Genomic DNA, 13,468 nt, shown 5'->3' on the forward strand with positions numbered 1-13,468 from the left:
GATAGCGTTGACGTAATCTTGCGACGTAATCTTCCTACCAAGTCCGCAAAAAGAAGCTAGTTGGAGGAAGCTCCCCAAAGATTACACGCATGGCTTTTTTTCTTCCGAGGGAAGTCTTTGGTAATAAGGGCGGTCGACTGGGAAATCAATTGCAGTTGTGCAATCCAACGACTCAACTGGAACGGGACGCCTGTCACTGCGAATAGTCGGCGTCGACGCTTACTGAATGAAACGTAAAGCTGATGGACAACTTCTGAGAAATGCTGCGAATGTCAACCTTAGAGGCATGCACAAGCAAAGTCAATATTGTAGTTGGGGGGGTTGATTATATTGCCGCGAACCATACATTTGGTTTGTTTATTTGTGTTTTGCTGTTACCGCCAGGCTGTGCCGGTCTGTGTTATCTCTGCGCCAAAGGAAGCGCGTGTTTCATTCTTTCTTTCTGTGCCGCATGTGTTATCTGTTGCGATAGGGAGAGCATTCCCATCTAACGTGAACAGCCCAGAATAATCTTCTTGGAACTACTATGTTCTCGATGCGAATCGTTTCGAAAACCACGCGCGCCAAAAGATAAAAAGCCTGCAGTGCGGACGCCGGGGCATTCGATTCGACGACACTCGCCTGTGCAAGTCACTTTGTTGACCGCTGCTTCGCCGCCTCTGTATTCTTTTGAGTTGTTAGGGGAGCACAAGTTCGCTCCAATAAACATGTTTCTCATTCAAGACAACTGCATCGTCCTTGTCTTCGTGACATCTGGTGGAGGTGCGGGGTAGCACCCTTCATGCCCACTACAACCTCGGGAAGCTGCCAAGCCAGTCCAACAAGAACCAGCCTCCGCCTGCAAGATTTACCACCCGAGTTTGGTTTGATGCCAGAAGGGCCCAAGAAAAGGAACGCTGCAACCAACACCATGGGGCAAGAAACAACGTCGCCAATCGTCCTGCAGCAGCCCCGGGAACCGCCATCGTTCCGCGGAGCCCCCGCTGAAGACCCCGAAGAATGGTAGGAGAAGCTGGAGCGCGTCCGCATCTTCAACAGGTGGAACGACGAAGAAACTTTCCGGCATGTCTTCTTTTACTTAGAAGATGCTGCTCGAACTTGGTTCGAGAACCATGAGTGTTCTTTGACCGACTGGACTCACTTCAAAAGGGAGTTTCTTAAGACATTCACTACCGTTGTGAGAAAAGAGCGAGCTGCACTTATGCTTGAAACTCGGACACAACACCCCAACGAAGGGGTCGTGATCTTCGTTGAGGAGATGAAGCAACTATTTCGCCGCGCGGACCCCGAAATGACGGAAGAAAAGAAGTTACGCTTCTTGATGCGCGGTGTGAAGGAGGAGCTGTTTGCTGGACTTGTCCGCACCCGCCCAAAACCATCGCTGAATTCGTGACCGAAGCCAGCACGATTGAGAAGGCTCTCGAAATGCGTGCTAAGCAGTATGACCGGAACTTTGTTGGCGCGGCCAGTGCGAACTACGTCGACAACATGCGGATTCCGGCTGATAGCCTGCGCGAGACCATCCGCGCAGTAGTGAGAGAGGAGCTGCGGAAACTTTTCCCGCCGAACCGCCGCAGCACTGCTGACGTCTCACGTGGAAGGTCCCCCAGCCCACGCGGGGGAAACTAAAAGCAGCAACTTCGGGAGGTAAAGTTGCACAACGGCGGAAAAATGAAAACCCTCCAACGACGCAGCGACTCGCTGAAGACCATCATTCACGACATGCCCTCAACCCGACGACCCGACCTAGCCCTAACGAGACTGCTGAACACGACGACAGCTACACGGCGCGACGCGCACCCGACCTGACCGAGACGTCCGTTGAGAAGACGACGACAACTACGATGCACAGTGCCCGACCGTCAACACGTACAAGCAGAGATACGACGTCCCGACGAACCCGGAACTCGAGGAAGACTGCATCTGACGTCAAGGTGTTCATCGACGGCTTTGACGTAGTCGCCCTCGTAGACACGGGAGCTGACTATTCCGTAATGAGCGGGCCATTTGCGTCTAAACTGAAGAATGTTATGACCAGATGGGACGGTCCGCACATACCCACAGCAGGAGGCCACCTCGTGACGCCAAGTGGAACGTGCACATCGCGCGTCACCATAGACGGCACAACGTACCCTGCGGCGTTCGTCGTTCTGCCTAACTGCTCCCGCGACGTAATTCTTGGAATGGAGTTTTTGATGGACAACGGTGCAATAATCGATCTGCAGACTAAGTCAATAACTTTTTCCCCCCATCACTTCATGACGCCGGAACCGAACCCCGAACGACGTGCTGCTGTAAGGATTGCCGATGATGATGTCACCCTGCCACCCCGCGCAAGCTTGATGGTCGCAGTCTACTGTGAAGATGCCGCTCCTGACGTCGACGCTATCGTAGACACTGATCAAAGGGTGCTTCTCGACCGTGGTATGTCTGTCGCAAAAGGCATTGCGCGCTTCAAGGAACACCAATCCCACATTTTGGTTACTAATTTCACCGAGGAGTACCAGCATTTCAACAAGGGGGGGGCAATAGACCCTATGCGAAATTGCTTGGTGATCTAGCAACATTGATGTAAATGAGACCGTCGGCCATATTGGTACGGGCGCCGATCGGGAAGTCTCGTATTGTTTACTGTGGAAGAGCAGGTGACGGTAACGCGGTATGGCTCAAACTGGACGGCGTTTTCCGGCTCCCGACCGCGGATTGTGGACGAAGGACTTGTCTGCGCTGCCGACTGTGTCCGAAGACTCATACCACTCGGGGTGCCGCACCAAAGACCCATCCGAGCGGCAGCGGAGCAGGGCGTGCCGCCTAGCCACCGAGGCGCATTGCTCGCCTTCATCGGTGCGGACAAACACGTGCGACTCGCAGTAAGTAAATCCTTCTTTGTTTTTACTTGACGCGAGTTAACCGGTATGAGCATTTCTATGGCACTTTGTTCACCGTTGCTTACCAGGCAAATGCGCAGCGGCGACCCTGTTGCAGTAACTCTGAAAGAGGAAAGCGACAATCGCCAGACCATACCGCTAGTGGGTGGATTAGGTATTTTCAAATGCTGTACATCGAATTTACGGGATGATTGTTGGCGAAGATGTTTACGGAAAGGTTGCGGCCGTTTTCCGTGACGGTCGTCCGCCCGCGCGTTTGCCGCAAAGCAATCGTGCTTTGCGGCGAAGTCAACTACAAAAGCGCACATACGCCTTGAATTTTCTTTTTTTGTGTTTTCATTATTTATTGCGCATGTTCTGCGCAAAAATCTGTTTGTGTGTCTTTCTTCTCCTTTTTTGGCGGTGGGGTGGTTGTTTTTGTTTCTAAAGCGCATGTTTTTGGTGTGCACAGTAAAACCTCGTTAGCTCGAACTCACTGAACTAGAAGATTTTTTTTAATTCGATGGGTCATCGGTATAGCCCGAATGTTTATCTCGAAAGGTTCTGGAAGTGAGTTCCAGATACTCATATTATTGCTTGCTTAAGTTATGACGAAGACGATTATGCGGGTACTGGTATCATTACCCACGCTGAGGTTTTTAAATGTTAAACTTCCTTCTCTTGAAAAATGCATTAACAAAGCATGCAGAGATACTTGCACGCTCGAACTTGACAAACAATTTTGACATAATTGCTGTTTGAGGTGTAGATTATTGCCCTTGCAACAGTGTTAAGGAAGACACAAAATGTGGTCATTTTGAGTCTGTTCCTTGCGGCCACTTCTTTCTGCTCTGTCCCTTTACCATAAACTGTAGCGGACTAGTCCTGTTCTTCACTGAGTGTTATTTACTGATACTCTCTCTGTTCTTGCAGGTTGGGCCTCATCCATGTGCTCAGCAGCTGCTTTCGCTCCCAGAAGAAAAGTGGCCGGCCCTAAGTTGTGTGCCTCACCTTTGAGACGGACAGTGGGGCGATTGGGGAGGCATCATGCGAGTGCCCGGCGGGTTGCAGTGGAGCATGGAGTCACATCCTGGCTGCTGTGCACCTACTCGCCCTCTTGCAAGCCGAAGGTTTTAAGAGGCGCCACCAAAGCTTGCGTGCACTGAGCTGCCACAACAGTGGGGACGTCCGAGACAGCAGGGCATCAAGCCAGCGAGTGTCCAAAACATTGACTGGAGAAGCCCGCGATAAAATGGCCCCTCCCTTCCCTCGCCAATGCGTCTGTTCGATGCACGTCGAGTACAGGAGCAATGCGAGCAGCAACAAAGTGCCGTGCAGGCGCTTGGGAGAAAACTTGGTAGCCTTGGGAATGAGTTTTTTGCCCCAGTTGTGCTGGCCTCCCGCTCCTCCTCCCCCCCCCCCTCGCCAGTGACAGAAACAAGGACTGGCATGGCACCTGAAGGGTCACCTATGAGCTACCAGCAAGCATTCAGGAGCACGCAGAGCACGCAGAGGCTGGGCAAGGTCGCGTTTACTGGACCGCGACATGCAGGGGTGCGCGAATGCTTCTTTTTGTTCCATTTATATCCACAGTTTGCTATACTGCACGCGCTATAAATCAGCGAAGTAGTTTAATTTACTGGGATTTTCACTGTGGATACAAAAAATGCAAAAGCTCTCAAGCTGATGCCCAGCAGCCTGATGCAACTGTGGCCGTTTTCTTTTTGAATAAAACTTGAAAATTGTCTCAGCTGCCTACATCAATGGCCACTATCATTACGTCGGAGGCATGCATGCAGCGTGTGACAAACTAGAGGAGTGAGTGTGTATTTTAGTCGGAAAATATTCGCCAGTAAATACATCGTTGCTGGAATGACAATGGGCACCAAGTTAACTTGACGTAACAACAACCTTTCAGCCCGGAAAATCGGGAACCAAGTGCAAAAGCTCGAATTTTTCACCGTTAGATCATCATAAAACAGCGTTCGCCACTTCTGCAACGACACGCGGCTAAATTCAACGTAAAGAAACCAACAACACACTCCCATACCGTGCGCGCCCACCACAGAGGAAATTTTCGACGGCGTAGTGCGGCAAGAAAAGTTTGTTTACAGCCCTAGGTAAGATAAAGGCTCGTGTAGGGGCTAAGCGGTACCATTTAACAATGAAATGAAGGGGCGCAGAGCCACAGGGACGAGTAAAGAAACAGCCTAATTTTGGCAACGTGTGGTACTGTTTTCCCGGTCGAGCGCCGCTCTCAGTCGCGTGAATAGGCGGCGCACGCTGAGGCTTCATTTCGAATACAAAGGCTGGACAAGAGAACTCCAACGCAGCTGTATTTTTCATACGGACAGCGACTACGGAACCCCGCGCTTAGCGAACCAATGACAAATATTCGCTCCAAGCGCACCGCGCCCAGCGTGTCACAAAGGTTGCTCGCGCCGGCACAGTTCGCGTCACAAAGTTCGTTCAAAAGCGTGGAACTTCACGTACCTTTTCTCCATTTGAACCGGTAATTCTGCATTGCGTGCTCTGCGGCACGAAGCAATGCTCCGGCATTGTAGCCCATCACCAAGAGCGGTCAATGCCCGCCTTCTATGTTTTGCTAATTGGTTTCGGTTTCAAACGACCGTACCAAAATGGCGGACCTAGTTACCGGAGTCGACGTGAGATGGCGGGGCGCATTTTGCATAGGGTCTATTGCATTCCTCGAAGAAACGCAAGAAGCAAGTGACGTGATCGCGGTCGCCGACTTTGAACGCACACCTGTAGAAACCTTCAAGCTCCCGCAGGCATTCGACGTGAATCCGGCGCTACCGCAAGAACAACGGAAAAAATTATTGGCTTTGCTGCGTCGCTATAGCGAATGTTTTTCGTCGAGCGCAAAACTACGTCAGACCCCTCTAGCGAAGCACCGAATAATAACAGAAGATGGAGCCCGACCTACCCGACAGTCACCGCACCGCGTCTCTTCACACGAACTGGAAGCCATCCGTACTCAAGTCGACGACATGCTCAGCGACGACATTATACAGCCATCGAAAAGCCCCTGGGCTGCGCCCGTCGTACTCGTAAAGAAAAGAGACGGCACATTAAGGTTTTGCGTTGACTACCGGCGACTGAACAAAATCACGAAAAAGGACGTGTACCCCCTCCCCCGAATCGACGACGCCCTCGACCACCTCTGCCACGCGAAGTACTTCTCGTCGATGGACCTGAAGACCGGCTACTGGCAAATTGAAGTGGACGAGATAGACCGAGAAAAGACTGCATTTATAACCCCAGACGGCCTATACGAGTTCAAGGTGATGCCGTTTGGGCTGTGCACAGCACCAGCGACGTTTCAAAGAGTCATGGACACGGTGCTAGCTGGCCTTAAGTGGCACACCTGCCTCGTATACCTCGACGACGTAGTGGTATTCGCCCGGACTTTCGACGAACACCTTGAAAGGTTAGAGTCTGTACTCGAGGCCATTCGTACGTCGGGCTGACGCTGAAGCCTGAAAAGTGCCGTTTCGCATACGGGGAACTCAAGTTTTTGGGCCACGTCGTCAACGCCGCGGGAGTCCTACCTGACCCGGCAAAAACTTCAGCCATTGCGAACTTCCCAAGGCCGAAAGACAAGAAGGGCGTGCGAAGATTTCTCGGGCTGTGCGCATACTACCGGCGCTTCGTCGCAAACTTCGCACGCATTGCAGAGCCACTCACGCGCTTGACGAAAGATAGCACCCCTTTCAGCTGGGAAAACGACCAAGAAAAAGCATTCTGCGAGCTGCAAAAACGCATGCAAAGCCCGCCCGTGCTCGCTCATTTCGACGAAAATGCCGAAACGGAAATGCACACGGACGCCAGTGATATAGGCTTGGGTGCCGTCCTTTTCCAAAAGCAAAGCGGCTGCGAAAGGGTAATCGCCTATGGCAGCCGTGGTCTGTCGAAGGAGGAGAAAAACTATTCTGCCTCTGAGAAAGAGTGCCTGGCTATTATATGGGCGATTTCAAAATTTCGCCCATACGTGTATGGAAGGCCATTCAAGGTTGTAACATTCCACCATGCGCTGTGTTGGCTCGCCAATTTGAAGGACCCCTCTGGCCGTCTTGCGCGGTGGAGCTTGCGCCTGCAAGAGTTCGACGTTACAGTCGTTTATAAATCCGGCAGGAAACACTGCGACGCCGACTGCCTGTCCCGCGCCCCCGTCGACCCACCACCACAAGACTCTGATGAAGACAGCGCGTTCTTCGGGATCGTGACGGAGAGCGACCTAGCCGCCCAGCAGCGTTCCGACCCCGACTTACGCGTCATAATCGAGTTCCTCGAGGGATGCAACGTGGCCGTTCCTAGGACCTTCAAACACAGCTTACCACCATTCAGCCTGAGAAACTCCGACCTTGTGAAGAAGAATTTCAGCCCCGGAACAAGAGCGAATTACCTTCTCGTCATCCCCGCGGACCGTCGTGACGAAATTTTGGAAGCGTTCCACGACGACCCGTCTTCCGGACATCTGGCCACAGCCCGCACTATTGGAAAAATCAAGGCGAGGTACTACTGGCCCGGCCTTACCTCTGACGTCCCCCACTACGTCCGGAGCTGCTGTGACTGACAACGACGAAAAACGCCGCCGACAAGACCCGCCGGACTTCTGCAACCGATCGCCGTCTCATCGAGACCATTTCAACAGATTGGAATGGACCTTTTAGGCCCGTTCCCTACGTCTCGATCACAGAAAAAGTGGATTGTCGTAGCGACAGACTACATGACGCGCTACGCAGAGACCGCCGCTCTTCCGAGGGGGACTGCAGAAGAAGTGGCGAAGTTCTTTATAAGCCAACTTGTGCTGCGACATGGAGCCCCGGAAGTCCTAATCACAGACCGCGGAACGGAATTTACTGCGGAGCTGATACAAGGAGTATTACGCAACAGCAACACAGATCACCGAAGAACGACGGCGTACCACCCCCAAACGAACAGACTAACAGAACGTCTGAACAAGATAATCGCAGATATGCTGGCAATGTACGTTGATGTTGAACATAAGACTTGTGACGAAGTGCTCCCGTGTGTCACGTTTGCATACAACATGGCTATCCAGGAGACGACGCAGCTGACGCCGTTCGAGCTTGTCTACGGTAGAAGGCCGACTACGATGCTCGACGCCATGCTTCCGCACGTAGAAGACGACGACCTCAACGCCGACGTCCACGGATATCTTTAACGTGCGGAGGAGGCCCGCCAGCTCGCTCGAGTTCGTATAACGGACCAGCAGCTGGTGGATGCGGGCCGCTACAACCTCCGACGCCGAGACGCCGAGTACCGCCCAGGGGACCGTGTGTGGGTTTGGACTCCCATCCGACGATGCGGACTCAGTGAGAAGCTCCTGAGACGGTATTTCAGACCATACAAGATTCTACGACGTGTTGGCCAACTCACCTACGAAGTGATCCCCGATGGTGACTCCGGCACATCACGACAACGCACGCGGCCTGAAGTCGTCCACGTGGTTCGCTTAAAACCTTTCTACGGACGATGACGAACTTTTATTTTCATTTGCTCGGACTGTCGCTTATGTTAGCTTCGGGTCGATGCACTCTTAGAGGGGGGGTAATGCCGCGAACCATACATTTGGTTTGTTTATTTGTGTTTTGCTTTTACCGGCCGGCTGCGCCGGTCTGTGTTATCTCTGCGCCAAGGGAAGCGCGTGTTCCATTCTTTCTTTCTGCGCCGCATGTGTTATCTGTTGTGATAGGGAGAGCATTCCCATCTAACGTGAACAGCCCAGAATAATCTTTTTGGATCTACTATGTTCTCGATGCGAATCGACGTTTCGAGAACCACGCGCGCCAAAAGATAAAAAGCCTGCCGTGCGGACGCCGGGGCATTCGATTCGACGACAATCGCCTGTGCAAGTCACTTTGTTGACCGCTGCTTCGCCGCCTCTGTATTCTTTTGAGTTCTTAGGGGAGCGTAAGTTCGCTCCAATAAACGTGTTTCTCATTCAAGACAACTGCATCGTCCTTGTCTTCGTGACAATATGTCAAAACATCTAAGTTTTCCCCAACCGCTTCTCCCCTCCTTACCACTGCTGTCGCAGCGACAACCGCATTTTATATAAAATCATTGTTTTGCGGGAACATGTCCACCATCTTATAACCAAAGCGAAACATCTTATAGTTCAATACAAAACACGCAAAATGCCCCAAATGTACAGAAAGTTGCAATTACCAACAGAGCTGAAAATTACCCCAAGGCGGAATCTAACTTTAGCTTTCCAGCTAGTTTCAATGGAAGTGTTTCTTCGACGCTTCGAGTAAACGGCAAGAATCCACGGGATTCATGATAGATAGCGCAGCGCACATTTACCAATACGCCTTGCCTTCACCAAATTGGTCTTCCACGGAGCATTGAAGAAATACATACGAATGAAACTTTTTTTTTTCAAATTTCGCCTCTGGTACTAACTTAAAACCGTTGAAATCACCCGGCTGTGCACGCAGAAGTAATTTTCCCGTTTTACTGCTATGACACCCCAACCTTCCCAGTAAGCAAAAACAGAAAAAAAACCGCTGCATGATTATCTACATTCGTGGCTACCCCAACTTGCATGAACTAAAGTTACTTTAAAAAGATGGGGGAAGGCGTTCTTTTTCAAGTTGTCATTGTTTCAGTATCATAAAAGTATTTTTAAATCGTTGATTCGTCCTGTTAAGTAGAGTCACTAAAACGCACGATTATAGGCTTTTTTTGAAAAAAAAATGTGGGATTTTCTGAGATTACGCAAAAAAGATATCTGATTATTCCTTGTTCCAATTATATTGGCCAACGCTATGTCCTTTCCCAAGAACGTTCCCAGATTCAGAGACGCGGAGACTATTAAAGAATCCTAACATGAAGTCAGTTTATCTACTTTTTGGAACCTATACATCAAAATTCCTTCTTCAAATATAATTTTAAGCATTACAATAAGCATAATTTTCGGAGGCAAGATATTATTCTCCAAAAAGGAAGGATATAGTATTATATGGACACATTTTTTTGATGTGCCCAAAAAATATTTCTCTGCTGTTCAATAAATCGGACAAAATTTAATCCCATTCAGCGCACCTCATTTGAATAAAGACAGCAGCCGTTGAAATTTGCGTTTGAAGTCTGTCCCGGCATTCTTATTTTGCAAATAAAAATTCACCGACTCCTAAGGAATACATCATTCCGTAATGCGACTTGGTCTTACGAGGGACGTGACCTTCAAGAGAAGGCAAAAAATTTCGGAGTAATTGATTCCCATATAGAACGATACTAAACTTGGCGTTGCCGCTTCAGTGAGTTGAGTGAATGTACCCTAAAACACAAAAATATTTCAGACACTGTACGACTTTCAAAAGCGCATCTAAGCATTCCCCTTAATTTTAAAGCGGAAAAGCATTAATGTTTGCTGTGTCTAAACGTTATTATCAGAGACGCTCCCGAATGCCTTGCTATTTGTAATAAATATTATCTTAAGTCAATATTAGCATATAATAATATTAATATCTTTAACAGCCCAGCAGTGTTCAGTTTATTACGTTCGACAGTGTAGCCTGTTCATTATTTGCCACTCTTGAATAGACAGTCAGTGCTGAAAATACATCGATATCATAAAAACAGCATCAAAGTGTTCTACGTTTTCACATTGTGGTTGTCTCCCTTTGAAAAGACTAAAACTAATCGGTTGCGATAGGTTGCGCGTACACCTCATAACTTGAATATGATTTTGCATTACAATATGCAGTACAGCTAAAACAAGTACGACAGCCAGCAATTTACCCAACAACAGAGTAGCGTAGCTGGAAAGCGAAGAAACATACAACGTAGGCACGAGAAAACATACAAGCCGAGAACGCAACAAAGCGTTACTCATTTTTTTACGGAGTAAGGGTAACTTTCGTGGCAGCAAAATACCAGCCATTCAAGCTGCTAAAAGATTGTGCTTCCAAGCGATCATACCAGCAGGCTAGGGATCTGGAGAGAGCTCGGTATTGTACATGCAAACTGTCCTCAGGAACAAAGAAAACAATATCGCTCTAGGTTCTCTTATATTTATAAACCACGGCTGCGCCAAAGAGACACTAATATGTAATTTTGCTCGCAAATGAGAAGCTAAGGTATATATATTGAGTTAAAAATATGAACCAACCCTTCGGCCAAAATACTGAACTGCGGGCGTCATAATGGTTGGATTGAGACTGCCAAATTTGGTGTACTGGTAGGAAGACTGCAGTGATTACACAAGAGTTGAACTGCACAAACAAAAATCTGCGTTGGAAGAGAAACTTGCGATATGGTCTTGAACACGTAAACCTCATTTGTTATCAACAGTCCCTTTATTTTGATAAAATGTTGAAAAGGTATCAGTGAATAATCGTGTCTTTAATTTTTGGTGTCCGAGCCCTCCTTATTGACCTAAAGCGGTAAATGGCCACGAAGACAAAATACAAGGTTGTTTTAATTTAAACATTTGGTGTTTTGTAGGACCGCAACAACTCCTTCGGAAGCAAAGGATTCCCTACTCAGCGAGAAATAGACAGTGTAATGCAAAAAGTATCGCAGCTACCACTAGTGCTGCAGGGATGGAGAAACTGCAGCGCTGGCGTCCGCTCAGCTTTTGCCGGAGACACGGCTGTTGCAATTCACACAGATTTCCGAACTTGCAGCTGAAAGTTTCCTATGACTGGCAAGAACGGATCGTTCTTTATTCGGCGAATTCGGCAACTTCAGGACACCAAACTCAAAGGGGAAGTGGGCATTTTCACAGATGCAAGCACTACACCGAGTACTGTTGGCACTGCATGGATATGCCCGGAACAAACATCTTTAAAAAGCAGCTCTGCATTGAACTATAATAATGGCACACGTCTGGAAGGTAAATTAAACGCTATAAATATTGCACTTAGTCATCTATGCTACGATATCGACATCCGGCACCCTGGGCACGTGCGTATCCTCACAGATTTGTTTGAGGCTGTACAAGAACTCCGGAAGCTCTTCTCATCCAAACCAATAGTGAACTTTATTGTGCTGCAAATGGAACTCCTCAGAGGACAGGGTGTACAAGGACGAATCGACTGGACGCCGTGCCATGAGGACACGAACACAGCAAATCGGGCTGCCCACGAGGCAGCGCAGGAGAGCATCGCTCGTTCCTCTCCACAGAACTCCTCATGGTCCTCTTCCACGCCCCGGGCTCTTCTCCCGATCCTACTTAAGAAGGTACGACAACAGGAACAACGGTTGACCTCCCCGACAGGTTAATTGTTCAATGTCGGCACGCAACCAAGAGCGGCTGAAGTGTTCATAAATACGTTTTGTGCTGACACGGTGTATACTCCACATATAATTCAGAAATGAACCCCAAGACCTAAAGCACGGGAGCATTGCCCTTATTGCAATATGGGCGTCAAATCTGATTTACACCATCTAATTTGGTCATGCGTATACTTTCAAAAGCATCGAACTCAGCTTCAATCACGTCAAACCTCGTTTAGCTTCCCTGATACATCCGACAACATAGACCGCGGTGAGCTTCTTTCGAAGCTTGCTAGCTTCGCAATTAGGAATGGCCTGGCGCTAGTCGTCTAGCAGGGCGACGCCTAATCCGTCACACTGACTCAAAAACTGTGAGGTGTGATTAAGTTTGAAATGTGAATTAAGTGTGAAATGGGACCTGAGTGTAAACTAAGGGTGAACTGTGAAGTGCGGAGTGTGAACTAAGGTCATATTCTATATATCCCCCTTCCCATCCCAACCCCAACCACCCCCTCATTGGCTATGGCCTTCCTTTCAAATAAAAGCTTCAACTAACTAACTTGTTTCTTCGCCGGATTTCACATCTCTCTCAAAGTGAGCTGCGTTAGCACGTGCTAGAGCCTCCGGCCACCGGCTTTGCGGATTCCGTGTCTATACTCCTCACTTAAGGTGCGAACGGGTGTGAACTCGCGAGCTAAACAGCCCGTGAGAGATCACGCCACAAACGCAATCGCATAGAAGCCGGATGATTAACGCCTGAAACACAGGTATATTCTTACCACGGGAAAGTGTGTTATCACCTGGTTCGTTTTTTGGAAGAAGTTTTACGTGATTCCTCAAGAGCCGCGCTGAGCATGAGCAAGGAGCAGTGACGTCACACGGCACACAGAACGTTGCTCGCTGCCGGGCGGCTCTCACACACCCCACGCGCCAACCGTCTCCGCCGACCCCCGCCTAACACGTGGCGATCCGGTCCACTTGATGATCATGTGAGGAGTGGCCATGTGTGGAACTGATGGATCGTGCATCGCAGCAACACCCACGTGCGCCTGTGGAACCAGCTTAGCCCTTGGGCGATTGGTGACGCTGCGCTGGAGCCGCTTGAGAAATATTCATGTGTCACATAATGCGTATACCGTGTGTGTCATTGAAGCAGTAGTAAGCATGATAATCAAGCCATCCTAGACAACCAGGAAAGCTAAAAATAACCAGCTAAAGCTCAGCTCAGGCTACATATATGTTGGCATAGCAGAACAAAGCCACTGCAAACTTTTTTTGTATCATGCGGCGGGGGCCTTTTAAAAGATTTTGTTATACGTAATTCAGGT

At 49.2% G+C, this 13,468-nt stretch overlaps 1 long non-coding RNA gene across 1 annotated transcript; it reads left to right on the top strand.

The window, feature by feature from the left end:
- The first annotated feature begins 2,577 nt into the window (after positions 1 to 2,577).
- LOC144139427 (uncharacterized) lies at positions 2,578 to 4,664 on the top strand. Its single transcript, XR_013316204.1, has 2 exons — positions 2,578 to 2,870; positions 3,801 to 4,664. It is a non-coding gene; the product is annotated as an uncharacterized LOC144139427 (long non-coding RNA).
- Positions 4,665 to 13,468: the final 8,804 nt, after the last annotated feature.

The sequence above is a fragment of the Haemaphysalis longicornis genome, unplaced genomic scaffold (genome assembly GCF_048455015.1).
Source record: "Haemaphysalis longicornis isolate Haplotype H1 unplaced genomic scaffold, Haemaphysalis longicornis Haplotype H1 scaffold_5, whole genome shotgun sequence".
NCBI classification, from domain to species: Eukaryota; Metazoa; Arthropoda; class Arachnida; order Ixodida; family Ixodidae; genus Haemaphysalis; species Haemaphysalis longicornis.